Source organism: Macrobrachium rosenbergii, chromosome 56, assembly GCF_040412425.1.
Source record: "Macrobrachium rosenbergii isolate ZJJX-2024 chromosome 56, ASM4041242v1, whole genome shotgun sequence".
Taxonomy (NCBI): domain Eukaryota; kingdom Metazoa; phylum Arthropoda; class Malacostraca; order Decapoda; family Palaemonidae; genus Macrobrachium; species Macrobrachium rosenbergii.
Window position 1 is genome coordinate 56,398,731 of NC_089796.1, and position 27,505 is coordinate 56,426,235.

A 27,505-nucleotide genomic window follows, 5' to 3' on the forward strand; every position below is an offset into this window, starting at 1 on the left:
TCATATATTCATATATATATATATATATATATATATATATATATATATATATATATATATATATATATATATATATATATATATATATATATGTTATATGTTGGTGTGAAATCGAGGCTATTCCTCAGCAAAATAGCAAGAAGGCCCTAAAGCAGACAGCTTGGTACATGGTTTTCCTTTATTTAGGGCGGCCTACGTTTCGAGTTCCTTGTCTCATCCTCAAGGCTAAAAATACAAAGTAAAATATACAAATACAGCAAGAAGATTTAGGATATAATGTACAAATAAAATGATAAAGTAAAACATCAGTAAAAAAGGTAAACCTAAAATAAAATTGTTAAAAAAAAAAGAGAGAAAGAAATAGAAAATTTTAACTAACAGACCTTATTCCTCGAAGTTCAGTTGCTGTATGAAAAACAGTAAACATAAGGTGGGGTGTGGTTTAAGCTATATACAGAGGCGTGGACGAGGAATGATTGTTCAAAGAGGGAACAAGCTTTTTGATCGCTAACGATTCAAGAATAGGGAGGTGGTTTTCGTGTTGACTGGTTAGTATAATCTTAAAATCACTATAGTTTATTTTACTTTTGCATAGTTTTATGTGGTTTCTGATATTGGATGTTTCGGGATCTCGAAACGTAGGCCGCCCTAAATAAAGGAAAACCATGTACCAAGCTGCCTGCTTTAGTGCCTTCTTATATATATATATATATATATATATATATATATATATATATATATATATATATATATATATATATATATATATATATATATATATATATATATATATATATATATATATATATGAATAGTGACTGTATCTATAAGATGTTTGTTAACTTGATCATTATGATAGTTTGTTTTTTATCACTAGTTTAGGTCCCCTTATATTAATACCATTATCCTTGTTTATTCAGTAACAATAAAACTATTGCTAACTCCCGGAAAGGATTTGATTTTAGAGAAAACTAGATCGCTGTCGCCGACTTATTACTTTGTGTCTACTGGGTCAAGTAAGAATCAGCTTTGGAAATAACTTCCACAGGTTCATATCTGCAATAAAGTATTTTGAGAGTCCCGAAACTACTACTACTCTTACTTCCGTCTTATGGCGGGAGGTACTTTGAACGACCGTTTAATATTCTAGAGAAGAAGATAAGGTTGTATTTGATCTCTTTTGGAGGTAGTGGAAGTCATTAGTTCTTTTTATGCTTCTTTTCATGAGGTTTTTCAACATGATATCTTCAGTCGAATCACAGTGAGCTCTGATTAAATCGTATTTAGTTTAGCATCCTGTAACTCTCTCTCTCTCTCTCTCTCTCTCTCTCTCTCTCTCTCTCTCTCTCTCTCTCTTGTGGCGAGTGCCAAAGAAAATCCATTCGTACACACGCACTTGTAATGAATGTCCTCGATGATGCGGTAGTCGTGATGATGTTCTTTATTTCATTCTCGTACTAAGAGTAATCTTCTTGGGGAATATTAAAATGCGAAATGGTGGTCATTTGTGGTAGAGAAGCTCAAGTGTAACTCAGAGCCGTGGACGTCTGTTCTTTGGTTCTCGCCTTTCCACGTGAAAATACACGTGGGGGTAATTATATGTTGCTTTCAGGCAAGTTCATTCAGGCGCCACATATTTTTTTTTTATTTCAGCTCGTTAATTTAGTATAGCAGTGCCATGCCTTTACGTTATTCACAATGACATATTATTTGAGTATTTTAATAGGTGGAGAATGTTTATTTGTATTCCCATATTGTCTACAGTTCAAATTTGCCTAATCTTGATAATATCTAGAGAGCTTAAGAATCACTAACAAAATTAGGGAATGGTGAAGTTCGTCACAATTATTTCGAATAACTCCTTTATGGTAATTTAATTGTCGAATGGAAGTTAATTTGGTCGCTTTGTATTATCCGTAATCGTAATATGTTTGATTATATGCGTATGAGATTATATTCTATGTTGATAAATCATATTAAAAAAAAAAGAGGAAAAACATGACAAGAAAATGCTTGATTGATTTATCACGGGTTCTAAGAAAATTTTACGTTTTGAGTGTATTGGAGATAAATGATTTAAATTAAAGTAGCGTATACGGATTTCATGCATGCAAGCGTTTTCTAGCGAATCATCTGAGGAGGATCATCAAGTACTTTGAAGCTGAGGAACTTTCCCTGAAATGAGGTCGTCCTTAATTTACTGTATAGAAGAAGACTTTTAGTACTGGAAGGAGGAGTTCCGTCAGAATTAAAAAAAAGCCTAGTTATGCTTTTTTTTTTTAGTTTCATTTCTGTTCCCTTTGAAATTGGTTTGTTACAGTCGCTACGTTTAACGTGAAATTCACTGCAGAAAAGAAGACGGGCATTCACTTAAAAGATCTTAAAACAGTGAGAGAAGCTAATTAAAACACCTATCATTGGAATGATCATTAATTCATTCTAATTGTGCGGAAATGTTTGACAGTGCTGTTGGGTAAAGTTTCTGAAGTATAATGCTCTCTATGTTAGTAGTTTGTTCAGTCACATGGATGGCATTATGCGTAGATGTAGTTATTGTATGTAGTATATCTGGCAGATGCCTTCCAAGAATGCACCATGGCCGGTGAAGAGTTTCATGGGCCGCTGCTCATACAGCATTATACCGAGACCACCTAAAGATTATGCGCTATACAGAAAACTCGATTACACCGAAGAAACTTTGGCGCATTTTTTACTTGTTTTTTAGTATTTTCAATTTTGTTTTCCAACAGGGAAGACTTTAATTATTAGTTATTTAATACACGATCTCCAAATTGTGCTAATTTGGAAATATCAAGAAGAGTTCATTTGCACAGTAGTTATAAGTAGTGTCTTCTTATGACTTGGAAAAAACTGGGAAAAAATTTTAAGAAAAACTTTGGATACCAAGAGATACAGATAATATTTTCCTTGCGGCGTCGAGGTGAATAATGGTCTCTGCCTTGGCTGAATATTCAAGATGGTGTCTGAAATTGAAAGCGTGACCTGAGTTTGTGTCTTGGAAGCTCCGTAACTTTTAAGAAAATATATTAAGGTCGAGTCAGGGCTTCAGAATACTGTTTCTTAGCTTTTTGTCCTGGCTTGAGGTCTGGAAATCTGCAAATTCACGATAAAGAAAGGCATGTGGGACAGTTGTCACATTTTTTATTCCGATATTTGTAATGCGACACTTTTATCAGCATTCTCTCAATTAGTCAGCCATAGGAGATTCTATTGTTCTCTCTCATCTAACAACTAATAAACGTCTAACATTTTTCCTCGTTTTGGGACGGAAATGCTGTCAGGTTGGTTCGCAACAATAGCAGCTTATGAATATAATTATTCATATCATGCACTCATTAAGTAAACTGAAGCACTGGAACCTATTTTCTTATGCTGCAGGTATTGTAGTCTTCTATAGAGCAACAGTTTTTTCACGTAAGCTGTGCGTCAACTTCTGCGTCACTTTTTAGCTGTATTGCCCTTAAAAGGAGGATCAGCATCAGAGAAGTGTCACTGAGTAGAGTTTGTGTGTGAGTGTGTGTGTGTGTGTGTGGGTTTGATGGTCTCACATTAATTATTTGCTTAATTTTAATTATCGTGCTTATATTATAAAAGTTTTTAAAGGATTTTTATTCCTCTTCGACAAGCTACTGGAAAAAAATAAAGATTGCGGAATCCCCGCAGATTTTGGTGTTATCTTCTCCAGTAGAAGGAATAATGGACCCTCGCAGTGCTTATAGAAAAGGAAAGAGGAGACGATGATTGATGAAGCCCATGGCGAAGATGAGCTTCATCAGAGGTTTTCTCTCACACTTAAGGCGAATTCTCTCCCTTATTCGAAAACCGAACAGACACATTCACAACACCAGTGTTTGCCTAACTCATGGAGAAAAAGGAATATGAATGCATGAAATGTTTTCGGTTCCAGGTTTTTTTATGTTAAGTTTCTGCTGTCTCCCATTCAGTAACACATTGGAATTTAAATTGACTCGAAAGTGTGAGTTGATGAATAACGTTTGTAAAGGTAAGGAGTAATTCATGTGAAGCCTTCTCATTAAAGAAAAATCGATGGATGTCGCTAAGTAGCTGTAGAAGAAGGAAAAATCAAAGATGATCCGTTACATAATCTTGCCTCCATTGCATTTAGGAGAGTGTGTGTAAGTTTATATATCATGTATTCTTTGTATGTACGTTTAATCTGTTGATATCCAAGAAACATGAGTTTGTACCAGACATAGGTGAATTACATTTAAATGTAGGGATGTTGATGTGCTACTGATTGGTATTCTTTTATTGTATGCATTCACTGAAGCTTTTAGGTGTCCTGTATAGGTAGTTCACCTTTGAGTTCGCAGTTAAAGAACAATGATATTATTAGTATTCAGAAGATGAACCCTATTCATATGGAAGAAGCCCACAGGGGCCGTTGACTTAAAATTCAAGCTTCCAAAGAATATGGTGTTCATAAAATAGAATAAACAGAAGGTAATGGGAAATTTAGAAGGAAGAGATAATTTATTTAAAAAGAAAAAATATCAATTAATAAGCTTCTTAAATAAATAGTTAAAAATATAAATAAATTATCAAGATACAAGGTGAATTGCTCTGGGGATGTCATGCATTGCATCTTCGTTTGAACTTGTGAGGTTCCAGCTGCACAACATCCTCATGCAAAGTGTTCCACAGTCCAACGGTGGGAGGAATAAAGGATCTTTGGAAATGAGAAGTTCGACAGCGAGTTATATTTACTTGCATATTGGTGCTGCCGTTCAGCAAATCTAGTTTCTCTTGGCAGGAAAATGGGATCAGGGATCAACTGTAAGTGTGAAAATCTCTGTTAAAATAAAACTTATGAAAAATTAACAAACAAGAGATCATCCGTCGATGGTCCATTTCATAAGTGCTAATGCTAGAAAACAGAAACTTACCACCACGAACCACTCTATCTAAAAGAGATAAATCTCTGGCAGAAGCAGACATCCGCGCCGGGAATAGTGTTCTAGTAAAGAAAGGACAAATGACATAAAACAGGTTGCATTGATTTTATCACTGTTATAAATATGAGGTCTAACTTTCGTGCGGCATTTGCTGACACTTTCAGTAGATGTTTCTCAAAAGTAAGATGTGAGTCAAAAGTTGCAATGACTGCTTTCATATCTTTCTATTCCTCCTCCTTCCCCTCTCCATATCTCTCGATCGATCGATCGATCATTGAGAAACATTAAGTCCGATTTTGGGTCTCGACAACGGGGTACAGAAATGTTGACACATTTTCATTTAAGAGAATATGTACATTTTGAACACACTTACAGTTCACAACAACATTAGATATAAAATTATTAAAAACATTTTTCTTTCCTCAACTTGGAAACGCTAGGTTGTCAAGATATGAACATTTCGTATTTCGTGTTCTGTTTTGTATTATTCATTCAGTCAAAGTAAATGCTTGAAAATATCTGAAAGGATGTGCGCTTTCGCTTTTTCTTTCCCGTGTTAGATTTTCTTTGGAAATCCTGAAGTGCTAAAGAATGTCGATTTTGCTTTTCTGGGAATATATGCCGTGTTTTATAACGTGTCCGAAAATGGGCGTAAACAGTATTGCCGTAATAAATATTACCGAAGAAGATCTTGCTACTTTAAAGATTTGTAGCAAAGAAATTTTGCCGTAGGAATAGTGTCCACTAAAGAGTTGCGCCGCACGAAAGTTCACCGAAGCAAAAAATATTGTGACCTTTTAACAGCTTGCAAAGGATTATTAGTCACCTAATTCTCAAGTCTCTGCTAGATCGTTAATTGCAGATGTTACAACAAATATGGATAGTAGCGTCTTGGATTTGATGCCGATTTTGGCCCATGTATCTCGTAATATTAGAGCCTGGAAGCAAAGGAATAGCCAGGCACCTCCTGTCCCAAATGGTTATATAACAGCAATAAAAATAAATTTTTGAGAGAGAGCTGCTTGTATTATATAATTTTGGCGAAGATGATGAACTTAGAAAATTATTGTTTGGGACAAAAACAAGGGCATGGATAATCCAGTGAATTATAAAGAATGAGCTTGCTAATATAGATTTAAATGCCCCTCAGCCATTTATTGTCAGTTTTTCTTCCAATCAGCGATGCTATAGACGGTTTTATTGAATTGCCAGACGACAGTGATATGCGTCAAGAATTTGTCTTTTGTTTTGAAACTCATTATAAAGGAGGGGAGCGAGGTCGACGCACACAAATGAGGATAGAGCCAACATTTCCCAGAGGACTATTGAATGTTTTCCATTGCATTATAATAATATGCCTCGAACAAGTAACAGTATAGAAGGTTTCCGCGACGCAGTCCAAAGCTCTGATACTATAAGCACAATGAGTCTGGAAATTATTGTTGCTTTGATGAAGGAATAAAGTATAGCGAAGAAGTGTGATGCAGAGAGATTGGAAGAGTCAAAGACCAAGAATAAGTAGTGTTTTATATATATATATATATATATATATATATATATATATATATATATATATATAGATATATATATGTATAGAGAGAGAGAGAGAGAGAGAGAGAGAGAGAGAGAGAGAGAGAGAGAGAGAGATAACTAATAACTATATATGATAGTGAATGTTTGTATGTTTGTGCACTATAGAAATCTATAACCGTGTGACAGACCCAGACAAAACTTGACCCCAGGAAGTTTATAACTCAAAATCAAACCCCTACCCCCGTGAAAGACATCAAACACAGACAAATTGAATGAAATTTTTGTTTTTACCAATTCTGTCAGGTTTTCCTTCAGGTGCTTTATGGGGTAATGGTCAGTTATTGCGCTCCAGGTTTTTCTTCAACATGCTGTCAGACGTATGATTAACCTGCAACAATAAATCCCCTACAGCTTCAGTTTTTTATCAATTTACGTGAAATTTAATCATAATTTATGATAATTATTAACATAATTGTTAATGACTTCGATAAAATCAAGTTTGAAAACCGATATCGGTAATTTCTATAAGCAGAGATCCGCTTTCTGTAGTAACTGAGCCTGAGAGCATCTTCCCTATCCACACATGCATAGTAGCTGCTGGCTAAGCAAGATGAAAATCATATGGTGTTTCCTTTTTTTAATTCGTTCAAATGCAAATTTCCTAATTAATTCGTCCGTTTCTTCTTCGTTTTTACCTATGAGGTTTTTAACTATTGCAGTCTCTCTCTCTCTCTCTCTCTCTCTCTCTCTCTCTCTCTCTCTCATTTATAAATTCCTTTATAAATAGGGTTAAACATCAAGTCATACTAGAAAAAACCCAAGAATATTTGCCACCCAAGTCAGTCATTCTCTCTCTCTCTTGCCCTCTCACCATTTTTGTTGGATAAGTGCCTGGATATATATATATATATATATATATATATATTTATATATATATATATATATATATATATATATATATATATATATATATATATATATATATATATATGTATATATATATATATATATATATATATATATATATATATATATATAAATTCAAGACAGAATTATTAATCACAGGAAGAAAGGAATATTCAATTATAGTACTAATACTTTACACGACAAAACAATTCAAATGTGAGATGCAGGAAAATTTGTCTGAGTCCTTCAGAGTTTTCCTGGGCAGCACTGGGTTGGTCAGGATTTTTTTGATGTTTTGCTGTTTTATATCGTTAATATCTTTTTAATATTTTAGGTAATATTCAACTCAGTATCGTTTTGTTACAAGAGTCAAAGAAGATTTTGAACTGAATATCGAAATAGATTTGAAGTGTTAAGTACCATCCCTGAGGAGGTGGAAAAGAAGTTCTGTGTTTTGAGGTAAGAAGAAGGAAACCCTGATTGTGGAGAATATCAGGACGAACAGGATAGGGATGCTGACAATGTCGTGTATTCAGCTTAGGGAGCCACTGAATTATTAAAGTACCCATATTGAAGGAGAGATGAAAATACCTTTCAAGTGGAGGGATGGGTCAATAATAATAATTTTTCTTGTTTATTTGCACTAATTCACATTCATAATAATTTAGTTTTTATTTGCACTAATTTACGTTCACAATCATTTATTTGTTCTTTGGGCTGCCTAATTGGATAACTGTTATTCACTTTATATAAAATTATCACCGCATCATGTTGACTTATTTCCATAGTTCCTTAATTATGCATGGTTCAATTTCAATAGTGAAACTTTGTTTTAAAACTTTTGCCGTCAAGACTTTTTTTATCTGAAATAGAGCTAAATGAGTTGTTAGACGCCAGTCTTTCGAACTGTATGACTTTTTTTAGTAATGAAAGAAATGCTAACGTGCTTGCCATACTCGAACTGTATGTTTTTCATAATGTGCTAAAGTAATACAGATATGTATTATGAGCAATACATACAAATGCTCATGCAGTTGAAATCATTAATTACTGATATGTTTATAAATTGCTTGAGGCGAGGTGTACGCAAAGGAGATTTTCATGTGACATTGCTTCATGAAATATTCGTAGTAGCTCCTCTCTAAGCAATTATATATATGTACCATGTGTTACACCCCCCACCAGGGTATAGGGCCTTACCTGAAGTCCAGTTGACATCTCGTAGTCAGCAGTTTATTCACGATCAAGTTTCCCCATCATTTCTCCTGTCAGTTCATCGAAACTGCCGTTAAAAATTACATGTAAACAGCAGTTTGTGGGCAGAGACAGTCCACTCACCAGACTGGATGAACTGATGGTATTACCTAAATAATTTTGACTAACTGACAGGTAATTGCAAGTATGAATAGGTTAGCATCAGTTTCATGATAGTTTGCCACTGTATTTCACCTGGAAAGTGTCTCAGACTCTCTGATCAGAATATGAATAAATTAGGTATAGACGTCATTCATTTCACTGCTAGACCTTTCAGCGCTATTTGTAGGCTGTTATTAGTCCAAATCATACAGTAAAGATTTAAAACAATATTTTCATGTAATACAGACAATGTGGTATAGGCCTAGGCCGATGATGTCTTTTTATGATATGTGTTACTGTAATGAAAGTAAACTTCACTGTCCAATTCATAAAAAAACTGAACCAACCCCTCAGTTCTAATTTAAACTCATCCATTAATATTGCATGAGAATAGACGTCTTTTTTTCATAAGAAATATTTAGTCTATACTCTGTTACGCCTTTTTACTTCTTTCCTATTATAAAGTGAATTGTTGCAAGGGTTAGCCTTCCACCCACTCATCATATTAAGAAAATAAAAGTGGCAAAGCACTTTCCTATACGGCTAACTTCAACTCGTGATATGCATTCTTTATATTGGTTTCAGAGATGTTTTTAACATAACATAATAAATTACAACTCATTATCTCTACAATGACATCAAATTCCTTAACGTAAAATTAGGTATAAAGTTACACGGATCGTTAGTAAAAAGTACCACTAAGCATGTCCGTACAGCATCTATAAACTTGTTCAGTTTGTACCTTTGGTGATAACGTAATCATGAATCAAACAAAACTTTCTCCTCTTGGAGGAATGTTAGGCAATCGGTCATTTATTGTTTAATAAATATGTGTTGATAAAAGATAGAAATGAATATATATCATTCTAATATATAAACATAAACAATAATTTTATTTTCCTAAATTACTATTCCTTACTTCTTCATGTATGATTACATCAGCAAAAGGTACGAAACTGATCGGTTGTGTAAGCTGTGAGCACTTCGATATTCCTCGAAGTTCATTAGTTGCCATTTCTTAATTTAATCCCTATTTGCACCGTGTACATTTACCCTCTATACACGTAAATTCTGCAAGTGCCTTTCGGAAAAGATTTCCAAATGTAATGATGAACATTCCTAATAAAGTTTTAATCTACAATTTTCCTCATTATCTTCCAGGTAATCAGTACTGTATCAAGCAACGTGAAAAGAAACTCATCTTCCGTATGCAGTGAAGTGTTTTGCCAATTTGCACGATAATTAATTCAACTGTCAGCCGCTGGAATGTCGAAGGTGATATTTTGATTATTCCAGATCTCATTTAAACCGGCTTTATAACGAAATGCGTCGCCGTAACGTCACGAAGCAGTTGCTATAGTGAATTCCGAAGGTAAAAACGAAGAAGAAACTAACGAATTAATGAGGAAATTCGCATTTGTCAGGCTACCATACATCTGAGGGTTTGCAGTGGGAGGAGCCTTATGACGTCACCAGCAGAAAAGTTGGAGCTTTCCACCCAAGCTACTGGTGAAGAAAAAGCGAACTAAAAACGAAAATTTCATTTGTTTTGTCTGTGTTTGTATGTCTGTCACGGGTAGGGGTTTGATTTTGAGTTATAAACCTTTCTGGGGTGACATAGAGGCTGTGTGCAAAATTTTGTCTGGGTCTGTCAAGCGGTTCGGATTTCTATAGTGGACAAACAAATATACAAACACACATTCACTTTCATTTATTTATTTATATATAATATATATATATATATATATATATATATATATATATATATATATATATATATATATATATATATATATATATATATAATATATAATGTATGTATATGTAAAAAATATATACCTTAGTTATGCCACTAAGACTTAAGTGCTCCTAACTGCAACTGACTAAAATTGACAGTGGACCATACTTTGTAAGTTATGGAACTGCTAAATGCGAAAAAACTAAATTGAGAATAATTGTTATAATAAATCATGCAGTTATTACGTCAATCAAAGGTTATCATTAAGTAAAGTATTTCTCTAGGTTATAATTATCCTCATTACTTCCAAAGCTCCAGATTTCAATACGACTTTGTGATCAACTTTTCACAACTTTTCTTCTTCATAAGTCTGAATTACTTCTGTAATGGTGATTGACTTGATGTTTTGAGAACCATTTCCAACGATTGTATCCGTTTGTGTCCCGCTGTCCAAAAGACTACTGCGATTGTTACGGTGGTTCATTGATAGTTCATTTTTAATCGATTTGTTTTCCTCCAAAACAAACAGGAAGATAAGATTTTTTTTCCTTCATTCTTTTATTCCACCTTTCATTTCCGGTCTTTATGATTTTACCTCCTTTGTGTTGGTGTTAGTGAATATATTTCATGTTTTGTTTATGAAAAAGCTTGTATGTTTAAGGTATCTAACACGTTTATTGTCGATTAGTAGAAAAGGGTAAGGTAAATTTATCCCCATATTTTACATTTTGTCACTTACATAATACATAATAAAAAATTATTTGTAGTCAGTTCCGATTAATTTACGTAAGTAGAAAGATGTTCTTTATATAGTAAAACGAAATTTACTTTTTTCTATAATCATCGTAGATATTTATGTTGTTCTGAACCTTATCAGTCGGTAGCCCAGTGCTTTTTACCCAAATAAAACGAACGCTAAAGGACGACTTTCGTAGTGTTTTATATTTTTTTTCTTTTGGGGAGTGTTCATATTTTGCCCTTGCCTCCCAAAAAGAAGCCCGCCAGCAATGTTCCATCTCTCAGTCGACCTTTCACTCCTATCCTGGCTCTTTTACGATAGTAAAGTGAATATCTGTTTTATGTGAAGTGTTATGTGTAAAAAATTAACATACACACACACATATTTTTGTATATATATATATATATATATATATATATTCAATACTTGCATATATATATATATATATATATGTATATATTACGCTTTTTCCTGGGGTGCATTCCATGAGCCAGTTATATGTAAAAAAGTCTGACTTTTCTGTTGATTCAGGAAGTCGTAAAAACAAGAAAAAATGGGGAATTTATCTGAGCCAAAGGCTCTACCACAAGGTATTTGTAAGTAAACATGTTAGGGTAAGTTTAAAATTACGTGTATTTACATGAAATGAAATATCAGAAGATGAAGTGGAGTAATCAGGCATACAAGGCCTGAGAGGTTAATTATAACAGGAAAACTTGAAAGTATATCCGTCGGTGTGACGATGCTGACACAAGGGCACAGTCAAGAGAGATTTCCACGGGCTAACAAACCCTCTGTAAAGGAGAGATTCATGAATTAAAAGCCAGTAAGGATGCAATAAAATATGATAGGACAAGGCAAGGTTCAGGGTGCCAAAGAAGCCGTGAACACACGATTTTATGTAATTATTTAAACACAAAATTTATGTAACACTGACCTAACAAAGCAAGGTCGATATTTCTCTACTTTCACTTAGAAATGGAAATAGGAAGTTTAGGTACGAGAATTAAAACAGTGTGACTGACTGGAAGAACATTTTGCAACAGATCAACAGATCACTTTACCTCATAGAAGAGGTGGCTTCAACAAGGGAAATGGCGGCAGAAGGGATAAGGGCTTCACTGGTAGGAAGACTAAAGGTCCCTTACAAGGTAGAACCACGTGGTAGGGCATGGCTCTCTGAAGGAGATGTCTCTTTCTCTCCAGCAGTGTGTCTCTCACTTGATGTCGGTGAGACCTCATTTTAAGACTTTTCAAATGGGGGTCAGGAGGTTACCCATAGGTTAAATTGGGGTTGGTTTCATTTATGACTCAGTCCCAGGTGTTCATGCCAGTTTCCTTTTCTCTTAATCTCCATCCCCTGGCTCTTTAGGCTCCTAAAACCTTGTGTCTGTGTAAAACAAAAGTTTCCTGCAGTCTTGTTTGAGAAAAAAAGTTGAAAGGTGATTAAAAGATTAAGGAGGGACCTATATTCAAACCCTTCCAAAATCAGGCATAAAATGCACTGTTATATTTTCTACCTTTAAAATGAAGCATTTGATGGGATTCTTGGAAAATATAGTACAATATATACATATATATATATATATATATATAATATATATATATATATATATATATATGTGTGTGTGTGTGTGTGTGTGTGTGTGTGTGATGTATGTATATATATATATATATATATATAAATATATATATATATATATATATATATATATATATGTGTGTGTGTGTAATACAAACTGAAACTAAAATATGGAACATGATGAATATATATAATAATAAAATCAAATTAAATCAAACGGAAACACTAAAGTGCTGCTTTGTTTATAATTTCCCTTCGTGGATTTTATCTTTATATATGTGTGTGTGTTTGTTTATTTATGTATGTTTATGTGTGTAGTATGTATGTATGTTATGTCTGTATGTGTGATTAACATTACACTCATGGCAAAAACATTTCATCGATGCATATTCATTGTTTCCGTATACGATCCTTGTGGTTATTCTCTCTCGTTCATTGATAGTCTCTCTCTAATCTCTCTCTTGTCTTCTCTCTCTCAAGCAAGTGCACTAATGCTTTTTCGAGGGTTGTTTTACTTTCATTGGGTAGTTATTCATTTCCAAGCTGTTTCGATGATCTTACCTCAGTAATTCAAGGAAGGAGCCGGCTTTCATGATTTTGTTTAGCTAACCTTTTATTTTTGGGTTAAAGAACTCTAGCTCTTTTTCTCGATTATAGACGTTCCTGTAATAGTATGCCATCCCACATACTAAAAGTTCACCAAAACAAAAAATGATTTTTTTATTATTAAACTTCAAACTGTAATATTGTTCATAATCGTTGTTTTTATTATTACAAATACTTTATCCAATTATTTGTCAAATTTTCCAGACTTTTAAAATTGATTATTACCCATAATAAGGTGATGATTATGTAAGTTGACTTTCATCCAAACATTCAAATGAAAATATTGTCAGAGAATGTTCAAGCATTTTCTCTTGCCACACAAAAACAGACCGAAATGTACCCTCTACTAAAGAAATTTTGGCAACCTCTTCATTACGCCATTTACGATTGTTTACTCGTTTGTTTTCAGGAATACATCTGCACTCGTAAGGCTGTATTTTAGTAATATTTTTATGTTCATATGTTTCGCCTTTTGCAGTCCATTGTTTTCCATTTGTACACGACAACCCCTAAAATCCTATAAGGTCTTCATTTGGCTAGGTTTTAGGCCTTTGTTGGTCAGATCACCCGATCCTGTTTTTATTATGTCAGTGAAAACCAAACACTCTGCAGGGTCAGTGGATATGCATTTACATGAAATTGAGTTCAGTTATTTGTTGGTCAGATCACCTGATCCTGTTTTATTATGAAAGTGAAAATCAAACACTCTGCAGGGTCAGTGAATATGCATTTACATGAAATTGAGTTAGTTGTTTGTATGGTCAGATCACCTGATCCTGTTTTATTATGAAAGTGAAAACCAAACACCCTGTAGAGTCAGTGGATATGCATTTATTTACTTGAATCTGAGTTCAATTGTTATGCTCGTCATCTCGGATGGACTGGAAATTGGATGTTTTATTTAGTCTTAAAATTTTCATTCTTGGTTGAAATTAAAATTTGTTTCGGATTTTTAAAAATTTATGGAACTCCCTTTTCCCAACAGTCACACGTTTCCTGATTTCCTTGTAAATTGAATATTCTCTCTCTCTCTCTCTCTCTCTCTCTCTCTCTCTCTCTCTCTCTCTCTCTCTCTCTCTCATGCAAGCGAGATAATGCTTTTTCAAGGGTTGTTTTACCAACATTGGGTGGTAATCCGTAAAAACTTTTCGATACGCTCTTCCACAATAATTCAAGAAGGGGAGCCGGCGGAAACTGATTTTTGTAAAGCTCAACGCCTTTTTATTTTCGGTTAAAGAACTCGAGCTGTGGCTGTTTCTGAGCCACAGGCGTTCCTGTAATATTATGCAAAAGTAAGTGACCACATACTGAAAGTTCACCAAAGGAAAGTTACTTTTTTTTTTTGAACTTCAAACTATAATATTGTTCGTAGTCATTGATTTTATTGTTACAAGTACTTTTCCCAACTTTGTAAAATTTTCCAGACTTTTAAAATTGATTATTCCCACGATAAGGTGATGATTATGTAAGTTGCTTACAATCATCCAAACATTCTAATGAAAATATTGTCAGAGAGAGAAACAAGCAGGGTCTCTCCACACAAAAACAGACCGAAATGTACCCTGAGAGTAAGAGAAATTTTGGCAACCTCTTACGTGACGCCTTTGTTTATTGTTTACTCGTATTGTTTTCAGCTTGGCTTAATGCACTCGTGAGGCTGTATTTTAGAACTTTTTGCGTGTTCATATGTTTCGCCTTTTCCAGTCCATTGTTTGCCTCACACGACAACCCCTAAAATCCTATAATGTCTTCACAAAATAGGTTTTAGGCCTTTGTTGGTCAGATCACCCGATCCTGTTTTATTATGAAAGTGAAAACCAAACACTCTGCAGGGTCAGTGGATATGCATTTACATGAAATTGAGTTCAGTTGTTTGTTGGTCAGATCACCTGATCCTGTTTTATTATGAAAGTGAAAACCAAACACTCTGCAGGGTCAGTGAATATGCATTTACATGAAATTGAGTTCAGTTGTTTGTTGGTCAGATCACTTGATCCTGTTTTATTATGAAAGTGAAAACCAAACACCCTGTAGAGTCAGTGGATATGCATTTATTTACTTGAATCTGAGTTCAATTGTTATGCTCGTCATCTCGGATGGACTGGAAATTGGATGTTTTATTTAGTCTTAAAATTTTCATTCTTGGTTGAAATTAAAATTTGTTTCGGATTTTTAAAATTTATGGAAACCAAGCTTTCCCAACAGTCACACGGATTTAGATTTTGTTTAGTATAGAATATTCTCTCTCTCTCTCTCTCTCTCTCTCTCTCTCTCTCTCTCTCTCTCTCTCTCTCTCTCTCTCTCTCTCTCTCTCGTTTTTCTACAATTATTTTTGTTGTAGATCTGTGCCAAGTCAATTCTTGAGTATGTAAACTTTCCATGATTTTTAAAAGAGTCAAAATTCTCTGCATCTGTGATTCCCTGCGATACTTGAGATGTTTCTTTGTAGGTTTCTGAAGACCGAGCTGGTGTATGACGTTGGGTCTATCTTTCTCTCTCCCCTGTGCTGTTATTGGTTACCACTAGGAAACTTATCAGATGGTTATTAGTCTCTCTCTCTCTCTCTCTCTCTCTCTCTCTCTCTCTCTCTCTCTCTCTCTCTCTCTCTCTCTCTTTCCCTCTCTCTCTCTCTCTCTCTGGTGTTTTGGAAAAGTTTTAGAAAGAATTTTTTTATCTTATATTAGAGAAACATACAATATTTCACAGATTTAACAGTATTACAAGAGAATTTTATCAAAGTTGACTTGATTTTACCAAAAATTAACAAATATAATTTTAACCTATCGTTCGGGTTGACAAATATTTTTAGCATGTACATTTCACAAATAATCTGTGTATTTCAATTAATATTTTTCTGTAGTTACCCATATAAGAATTATGTACATGGAAAAGTTTGCTTAGTCGCTGATACTCATTTTTGTAATTACTTTTATTGCTTTCAGTTATTTGGTTTCGTGCGAAATGCGCACGTTAAAAGTAGTACGAATATGGATTTATATACAACGCTGACAAGATAGTAAACGCAACATTCACCCAGTTCGTCCTGTTTGTGAACACTTAATTATGTTATTATTAATTCCTTTTTATCAAGATTCGACTTGCAGATTAGGTTCCTCGGAGGTTTTCTACGGCCATGCAGACATTACATACCCAAGAAAATTGCGAAGAATGACAATATAGGGGTTTTGTTTGAAACCGTTTGTAAAAATATTTTACTCTTTAATTTAAGAAACCATTTCCTTTTAGAAATATAGATGATCTTTATGTTAAAAGGGTGTTTTGGTGGGGAGATTCCTATTTTGTTTTGTAAAAGAACTTTGAGATAACGTTTTTCTTATTTTTAAAGACTCCTGAAGTTCATTTTTCAGCTTGTCATACATTCGCTTTAGCTTCGCTTCTTGAAGTAAATAAGCTTTCCTTATAGGTACGAAGTTTTTGCTCGTAACCTGGAATTATTTCCAGGCGTCTTTATTGCTATTGTACTAGCAATAAAGACGCATGGAAATTCCTCTGTTGGAAGCGCGGCAAATAACCGTTTTTACATTCTGAATCCCAAATGAATCCCGAGACGCGCATTCCCTTTGTCGTTTTTATGTCCTTAACACGGTAAAGCATTTCTGGGACCCCCTTTCATGCAATTTTTAATATGATTTTCCAAGGCGCGCTTCCTTACGCTCAAGGTTTCAGGCAAAAGAATTGAATGCTGCTTTATCCGTTCTTTTCTGTTTTCGCCATGTTTAGACTGTTTCCCAGACATTGATAACAGTCAGTCAGTCAGTCAGAGAGAGAGAGAGAGAGAGAGAGAAGATATTAGAGAGAGAGAGAGAGAGAGAGAGAGAGAAAGGTAGTATGGAAACTTAGTATTTTCAGAGTTTTGTTTGGCATCAATAAATGATTCGATGCAGAATGTTTAGTATACTAGAGTTATATATATATATATATATATATATATATATATATATATATATATATATATATATATATATATATATATATATATATATATATATATGTATATCTTAGTTTAACCAGACCACTGAGCTGATTAACAGCTCTCCTAGGGCTGGCCCGAAGGATTAGATTTACTTTTACGTGGCTGAGAACCAATTGGTTACCTAGCAACGGGACCTACAGCTTATTGTGGAATCCGAACCACATTATAGCGAGAAATGAATTTCTATCACCAGAAACAAATTTCTCTTGCTCTTCACTGGCCGGTCGGAGATTCGAACTCGCGACCAACAGAATGGTAGCTGAGAAAGGAACCCGCTCACCCAGCGAGAAACTATATATATATATATATATATATATATATATATATATATATATATATATATATATATATATATATATATATATATATATATATATATATATATATATATATATATATAAATAAATAAAGGGTACACTTAAAGTCTGTTTTCTGAAATAAGGAAGTCTTGAATCCTTTGCCCAGGGGGACCTGAAATGCTGATTGAAGAGGAAGATTCCCCGGAAAAAAAGGATAAAAAAGCGGTGTTTCTTCCTATTATGAGTCGCCCCCCCCCCCCCACCACGCCTTTCAACGGTGGTGTTTTGTTACTTTTCCAAACTCTCGGAAGAGAAGCATTCGGGTTTGTGTAGGCTATTGATTGTTTTCTTGTGACCGTGGTATCGCGGCCGATAAGGCACGATCTCTCGAGGAAAGATGTGTTGCATTGATGTACAGTATATGCACAATATATTTTTCTAGTTAAATAATCATATAAATGTTTTTTTCATTATAAGTGGCGATTCATTTTTGCCTGTTTTCAGTTTTTTCCATGTTTTAACCCTTTAGATTCTGTTGACAGTTTGATAGTTATTTTAAAGCCAATCTCTGAAATTCTGATGATGTAAGTTGTCGCAGCGCCTTAAAAAGATTGAGTGTTACATATGACTATACGATTCAGAGTATGTGTTTATGTAAATATATTTATTCATGTAATTTTATAAGTGTTATCTCTTTCGTTTGATGATCATTTTCTGATACATTACCCACACACAAACAGGCTGAATTCCTAAAAATTTGACATTGTTTGTGGGTGACCCGCTGTACTATGGGAAAAGTTCTGATTAATAGCGATAAACTATTACCATTGGAAAGGCAGTTTATCGTAGTGATGCTGATGGAAGGATTCTATTGGTTTGCTTATACCAGTTAAGTTATTAACTCTGTAATGGTTGTTTGGGCTAATCATCATTTAATTTTTTTTTTTTATTTTTAGATAAATACAACAATTTAGCTTCAAAATGGCACTAAAATATCCTAAGGTCAGGCAGACATGAATCAAAGAAATCGCTAAGGGCTTTGCACATAGCCGGCCTGAAATTCATGGAATGCATATGCTGCAATAAAACATGTTATAAATGCACGTGGTCAACGTAATGCACGCACATCACAAGCAGGTTGAATACAAGTCAATGAATTATTTGTAGTTCTCACCAGTGCTTCATACGATTATCCAGCATTTTCTAAGTTTCGTTTTCAACTTACGGCCGTTGACTTGTTTTAAATTGTTTGTGAATTGTGTGCGATAAACTACCGACATGTGTTGACGACGTTTTACTGCTGGTGTGGGCGCACCCTTATGCGTGAGTTTGTATTAGCTGTAATATAGAATTTGTGTGTGTACTTATAAAATATTTTCAATGTATCTACTTTTAAAAAATGTTAAATGTATCTACTTATAAAATATTTGAAATGGCATCGTTCTGTAGTGGAGGCTGACATTAGTGCACATGTACACACGTCCACAGATTACACTCTCTCTCTCTCTCTCTCTCTCTCTCTCTCTCTCTCTCTCTCTCTCTCTCTCACACACACACACACACACACATTGTCAAGAGTTTGTAGGCGAAAGCTTCAGACGGATTCCACAAAACAAAAACAAAGAAACGTTGCCTTTTCCCAACGCTTCACTGTGTAGTAGCTACACAGGAATTTTTAGACAAAGAAATATGTAGCCCTTGTATAGAGTATATAACGTGCAACGCGTTGCGTTTATGATTTTATCTTTTCAAAATTTAGGCACATGCTGCCACACACACCTTTTTTTTTTTATTACTTCTGCAAAGCAACAGACACGCAAGCAAATCAAACCAAAGATGTAACTTCCGTGTCGGAGGTCCTAATGTTAACTGTATTGTTTTTTCACCTTTGCTCTTTTTTATGTACACATGTTGCATTTTAAGATGTCTTTGCATTATAAAGTATGACTTTGGTTTTAGGCATTTGAAGATTATTTGTAAAATATTATTTGACATATTTTTCACCCTTGAATGTAAAATTTTCGGTATTCCCGGATTTCAGAAGTATTTAAATATGTAATATTTGTAATATTAAAGTGTAAGCTCATCGCAGTTATGAAGTGCAGATTTAATCATATACATAAAAACACAAGAGGAAACAACATTCAGTGAAAAATGTCATGTGAATAGATCCTTTTTTCTTTAAATTGGCACTAAGTGCATAAATGCGTCTGAGAGTATTGCCTGCTACACAGATGTTGAGAGACAACATACGCAGATCGACATCAGATCCTGGCCTCATGTGCTAAATTATGACTGACAATCAATACTGTTTTTCACACTGCCTCTTCCTGACCAGCTACAGAATGTACGCACAGGAAAATTAATGATAAATTTGGAAAGAACAAATTTCTTAACTTAAGCCCTTTTCGAGATCCTGTGTTGATCTTGGCCGTAATCCTAGTATGGCGCTCGATAGAGGGAGCCTCAGAGGATCCTACCTCCTCAAAGTAGGAACTCTCTCTCTCTCTCTCTCTCTCTCTCCCACAAACTTTTTTTTTTGTAATTTGAATGCAAAACCCACATTTAAGTAATATAACAAACTTAAGATTGGTATCTCTATATTTTTTTTTTTTTTACATCCAGGTGGGTATACATGCCTTAGTTTGTGCATTCCTTACAGACGATAAATGTTTGTGATTACTATCTTTTGTTCTTGAGACACCAGAAACACCTGTTATTATAAGCTGAGAAAAATGAGACGTTGGAAACGAGGTTCGGATGTACTGGGTCTCAGTGAACCCTGGGTTATACAAAGGAACGGAATCCGCACGATACCCAGCGTCCTTTCATTTTGTTCTGTGTACACGCCGTTTTTTCTTGATAGGTTGGTATGGGTGTTAATTTTTCTAATTGTTTTGCAGGTGGAGGCTGAAGTACATAGATATTCCAGTTAAAAGGTGTATTTCTGTGTGATGTGTTACAGTATGCAGTGGTTTACACACTGTAGGAATGATAGAAGTTTTTTTTTTTTTTTATCGTTGAGCATTTTTAATTTACCCATGTACTAAACCAGAATCTCTCCAGTGCTGACTGATGTTTGTCATCTCGTTTCGAAACTTATTGTAGGATAGAGTAAGAGGTACTTAAATAGCGCCGTCGTAGCCTAGAGAAAGTATAAATTTGATATACGAATATCAAGACAAAGCCTCTTTTTTTCATGTTCCTGAATGTAAATGGTATTCATGATTTTCTTTAAATTCAAAGCGCAGTGCAGAGTGTAGTCGCCCACGATGTGCATTGTACAAGACGAAAACCATGTTGCCAGTATATGTGTGATACATCTCCATTTCCTTTGTGCCAGTCCCCCCAGAAAGATAAAGTACTAATAATATTCGGGACTCGTCCTCTGAGATTGATACAGAAAGCCATATAGACACAGTCCCAGGATCGCCTGCGTTTCATCAGGTGTAGCAGGTGGGCAACAAATTTGCTTCTGGATTACATTTTAAAAAGAAAATGAGTTTAGAATACGCTCTTGCGGTGTAGAACAGGCTTTGGGGTGCAGGTAAGCTGCTTAAAAGAAACTTTTATCACATCCCACTAGGGGTAAGACTTCCTGAGTCAAGTTCTCCAGAGATTTTAACGAAAGATTTATTTTCCCTCATTTGTCTACCTAATACTTACGATCTCTCTCTCTCTCTCTCTCTCTCTCTCTCTCTCTCTCTCTCTCTCTCTCTCTCTCTCTCTCTCAAAACAAAACAAACGCTTACTTTCGGGACTATTTATGGTTCCACAGCCGCTTGCACCTGTTTTAAGACTTCCTTGTTTGCTAGTTTACAGAAACTTGATAAGATGGTGGGTTGCATTAAAACTGCTAAAGGGGAATGGCTTTACCGTTGTATCAAGGAAGTTTAAGGCATAACAGGTATTTTTATTTACTGGGGACGAAATTTCTCAGAGGAATTGTACCCTTTTTTTATCCTCCGTCTGAAATCAGATTTCAAAGATGACTGGGTACCTGTGGAATTAGGAGTTGGTTTTGCAATCCTAATATTTCAGAAAGGCTGAAGGCCAATTCCTAATCAGGGATATTTTAGGCTTAATCCGAGTCTGTGATCATGGGTGTACTGTTCTTTAAGTTTGTAAAAATATAATGTTTTGCAAACTCAAACATTCAAAACCTACGAAAGTCATAGAATGCGTTATGAATTACAAATGATCATTTTATATGTGATACATGTTGAACAGCTGGTGATGACACCTGTAGCCTATGTACTCCAAGGTGATTGAATTAGTATGAGTTGGATAAGCTTTTTGATAAAAGTATACGTAGATTCAGTTTATCTTCCACCAGTTCCTCTACCCAACATTTACGTCCTGCTTCATTTCAAAACTTTCCTAACTAAAGAAGAATTCCGCGAAGTAGTTAATTATATGTATGAATTTTACTACATCCTCCTTTGTCTGTACTTTTGGATTCCCACCCTGCTCCCTTTTTGAACTCAGTTTTTGAGCTGAAAAAGACGTGACAAAAATTTTGATGAGATTCCAGAGTAGTTTCCATTTCATCTGATGGTTCTGCTGACATGGTGAAATTGATAAAAATTTTACCATGATAAAGTTCTCATGACATGGTAACATTGAATAAATTTCGGACTATAAGAATCCCTTGCACTATATCTATGTGTGAGAATTACTTGACACAGTCCTAAGCAGTTGACTTTCAGAAGGTGTTAACGAACAACATAGTTTCGTTTTGATTATTAATTATCTGGCTCTTGTTAAACTGCCATTTACTATGATAAGTTAATTTGTAATCGTCCCTCATGGTATAACATTGAATGGGTGGTGACATTATAGTTGGAATGAAAATATCCTATTGCAGAATCGTAGTTAGACTAAAACGTAACATCAGAGTCACTCATAAGATCAAGACATCACTCGGGGGGCACACTTACAGTATAGTAGATTATAGAGTCATTTCTAAGGACACATGTCTGATCGTGAGATCCTTCAGGGCAATTTCATGAAAATATATTGTCCCAATATTACTTATTGAGATAGATTAAAAAAGTGAAAAGTCTTAACCATTTAATATTGTAAACGATATAAATTCACCAGTGCGTAGTTTAATCTTCAGCTTTTTTTTGATATGTGGTAATTTTTAGTTAAAATGCTTTGTTGATGTTTCCCGTAGATTCAGAGAGCAACCGTCATCACAGGCATGATGTATACCCACGCACAAACAATTGCTATAATGTGTGCGTGTTTTTTGCACGTGAATGTGTGTTATAATGTGGAAAAACCAAAAAATAAAAAATAAATTCTTTGCTTTATTTATAGAAATTTCCTCAAAATATCAGCATCATAAGTTTACCATCTCTCTGACGTAACACCAGGATGTGTGCGCTCATCTTTGAATTAAGCGTCTTTAGCAAAGATTTGTCATGTGGCAGTTGATAACAGAATTAATATGTGCACATAACAGGTGTTACGAGATATGTGTTTCACATCTCGTATGCGCGTATTAATTTACAGTTTTTTTTCAATTTTTTTCTCCGTAAAAGACTCGACGTGAATCGTTATTCAAGTGGCAGCAAGAGAATCTTCTGAGGGGCGTCTTTAAGGCTCTGTTGCGTCTCTCTCTTTTTTTTTTTTTTTTTTTCTCGCAGCTGCTGGAGGCGATGAATCATCTCTCAGTCTTCCATTTGCCCTGTTGTATCTCCCCTTCCGCTTTCTTTCCTTCTTTCCCGGGCTTTCGACCGAATCTTAATTAGGAATCTTCTCCGAACCATTAATTCTCTTTTTCGATCGGGTGAGATTAGGAGGAGCTGGAGGAAAGGATTAAGTAACGGTTTCTTTGTTCACTTTTGTGTGCTTGCGATTAAATATTATTCATGCATGTGAATATATGGAATGGAAATTAGAGACATATCTAACATCTCCATTTTCAGCAAGTTTTTCACATTCGTTGAGTTCTTCATCTTTTTCATAAATAGTTTTCTGTCTGGATATTGTCTCGTGGGCGGTGTTTCAAAAAAGTTTTTTTTTAAATAAAACAGACGAATCTTGTTTTCCTAGGCCTCCTGATGGTTGATTTTTAAGTCAGGAACCTTCCTTGTAGTAGTCTGGCGAACGACGAGACTTCAATTTCAAGTTATAAACTACGAAATGGGACCCGTTAGCGATAGTAGTTACCAAAATTGTAAAAACGGTTAAAATGGGAAAAAAATAAAAAAGGCAGACAAATGGGCGTTTATTCAGGAGATAAGGAAAAGATGGGTTTGAGAAATCAGAAGAAAGACCCCGAGGAAACTGACGATGGCAGTTCTTGGAAGAAGAGGAGAAAAGATGAGGAAGGAACCAGAGAATAACGGGCCCAGTGGAGACCCAATAAGCCATCCAGACAAATGTAAGAAGAAAAAAAAAAAAGGAAGACAAGAACAGAATTTTATCTGTTCTAATTATTTACGCCTTTCACGAAGAATTATTGTTAATAATAATTAACCGAGCCATTAAGAAGGGTTTCTCTGCATAATGGAAATACATTAGAATATGTGAACTCTATTTTTTCTACCATCATTATCTCATATGCATCGACTACCCAATTGTTTATGACGAAGTCAAGCATTTCGTTCCTCCACTTAGCGTTGAAATTCCGAAACTAAAAGGCACGGCATTGGAAGCCCAGTAACATTCCAAAGTAAGCGAACGCGCTTAGCATCGGTAACGTTTAAGAATACCGTCATATTTATGATGAAGATAATAGATTACCGGATCGAACGTAAAGTGTAGTGGTGTTCTTGGGTGATTCACTGAATAGAAGGGCAAAGATCATTTAATAACAGGGAAGAGAAGCAACAATGTAGAGTATTTTGTTATATTGTCTGATGTTAGAATCTTGTGTAAGTGCGTCTGAGAGAAAATTGTTTCATTGAGAAATTGAATTAAAGTGTTTGTTTCCTATTTCAATTTCATTTCCACAATAGGTTTCACTGCTATGCGGTGGAGAAACCGCACGTGGTGTATAATATAGTACCTCAAATGCGTCAACTTTTAAAAAGGCTCTCTCACTCTCTCTCTCTCTCTCTCTCTCTCTCTCTCTCTCTCTCTCTCTTTCGATTGGAAGATTTTAATTTTCAGCAAATTGCATTTCTCAGAGAGAGCGTTAGAATACATTTTTCATGACATTTTAGTACTCTTGAGCATGAAAATCTTTACCATTCAGCAGAAGGTTGTACGTAGCACTGCAGATGCTTTCATTTGATTTTAAAATAACTAGATATTAAATTAAAGGTCCCGCCGATATACTGCAGAATATGTGAATGGATCAGCTCTATCCTTCCCTTTCTTTTCCTGTTTACCCGTCTTCTCTTAGTGCACTCTTGCAGGATGAAGAAATTATATTTGTTGTTAAATCCACCCGTCACCTCCTTCTTGAACATAGAGCTGGGCAGTTCACCTGAAAGCAAAGCTTAGCCCCTATCTCTATTTTGTGGGAAATGCCTCGATGTCCATTTCCGGGATGTGGAATTATTGGGAAGGAAATCGTTGTTGGAAAACATTCATAGGGATCATAGGTTATTAAAAAAGAACCTCGAGCGAACGCGGTATTAACTTGGAGAGGAAATGGTTATTTTGGAGAATAATGTCACTGGCTTCCTTTCTGTTTATTTGTTGCTTTTTCTGGTTTATGAAGCGAAAAGAAAATTTCGTGAAATTTATGAGTTTACGTAAGAATGGGTTTTTTGGCAGAAAGTCACACCTCGGCAACTGAGTCATACGTAACAAATTTGGTTGGCTGCCACTTACCAATGTGGTTAATTTTGTTGTAATTATATTTTTACTTTTTTATTGAAATTAAAACTAGGCTGCTTTTCGTATGCCGATTCATTTGACTGATGAATGAAGGAAAGATTGTTTGGCAGCTTAGTGTTATTATGGTTTCTCTCCGTATGAATGTGTGTAGCTAAAATGTGCGTCTGTGTTAATGGATATATATGTGTGTATTTCCAGAAGTTATACCAACTCTTCGTGCTTTACGTTACTGCGAAGCAGGAAGTTGAGAATTCAGAGTATTTTGGATAGAGCGTCAATGAAACAAAAATGAGGATGTTTTTGTGAAATGGGAAAAGTCTAGATGAGAATGAGACGCTTAAAATGTTAATGGAAAGACTTTGGGTATAGTGAGAGACAATGGATTGTTAGCGAAGAGCCCCCGGGTCGCCTTGTGAAAAAAAAAGTTACGATAGGAGGGAGAGGAGAGGAGGAGGAGGAGAAAGACGCTGGTTTGTGGAGAGAGAGAGAGCGATTTTTTTCCTAAACGAAGAAGTGAACTGACTCAGGAATGATAAATGCAAGAAAAAGAAGGAAATGGAAAGGGGCGTGGCTTCCGTGCAGAAGTTGCCAGTGATGAAAGTTGAATGTCTACTGGAAGGCATCAGACCTTGTTAGGAATTAGTGTTTTGATATGGAGAAATTTACTCTATGAAGTGGATTGAAAGAAGAATCGGTGAATGGGACTTGGAGAAGCATAGAAGCATTAATCAAGCCTTTAGTAAGCTGTAAGGCAATGATAGTAATTTAATACTGTAAACATTGCATCGGGATGCATAACCACGTAAAGAGGGAGAAAGAGACGCACAGAGAGAACTGACAGAATATGGGATGTCAGGGGAAAAGATCATGCAATGCAAATGGCTTGGAAGTTGGAGAGAAGGGAGTAGAGATAAAAGCGGTTTGTGATACCAAATGGAAAGGTCAGCCAGGATACCAAGGAAAGATATAGAAAGAGTGGGAAGAAAAAAATTTTTATGAGAGGAAAAGAAAGGGGAAAGCCAAGTGGGATGGATAAATAGAGAAAATAAGGAATATTTCAAAAGTATCTTGGTGAGCAACATCAACGATGAAGGAGGCAACTCCAGTATGACAAGAGAGAAGAGAAATGGAGTTTGAAGTAAGGGTCGGTAGGATATGGGTCATCACCGGGAGGTGAGGTGAAGAGGAAGAGAAAAGGACGAAAAATCTGATGTCGGGCGTAGAGAGAGAGAGAGAGAGAGAGAGAGATTGTTTCTGGGATACGGAGGGGAAGTAGGAAGGGGGAGATAGTGGGTGAGGAGTATGAAGCTGACTTAAAGCTGCGCTGTTGAAGCGAATGGTAGTATTTGAAGATGTGTGCTTCCTTTACTGTGGAGTTGTGGAACCTCATTTCGCAAAAAGCAAAATCAACTTTAATATTAATAATGAAGGCGGACAACCCATGAATGAATGCCACTAAAATCTCATAGAATGATTAGGTTAGAAATGTACGGTTGTAAATTTTATTTGCCCACTCCTTTATCTGAGACGATCTGGAAATCTTAATAATTGCAATTTGATGTGTGACTTCCTTTTTCTCGGTATGTACCTCAGTTTGCAACGTGTAGCTTTGAATACTAAACCGATGAATTTTTTCATGGTTTGCTTCAGTTCCATTATATACACCACATTGCGTCTGTCTTGACACTTTATATGCATCCTCTTTAAAGTGAGTACGTGGATATACTATCAAGTAGTAGTCGAGTTACCTAGAAATGCCATATTCAACCTGCATCAATGAGGGCATTCGTCTGGCAACTCGCATGCCAGTAGCAGGATAAGATTAGTCGTTTCTTCGTTCTTTGGAAGAATCCTTAGAGTTTTGCCGTATTTCATCAAATGCTAGTAAACTTCCTGGAGAATATTGCCTTGTTTCCGGAAATTTGTTGTTAAGGTTGCTAAAAATTCCCTTCTTCTCTAGTTACAGTCGTTGCAAGTACAAAAGATGAAATACAGTTCATCGAAACCATTTTCTT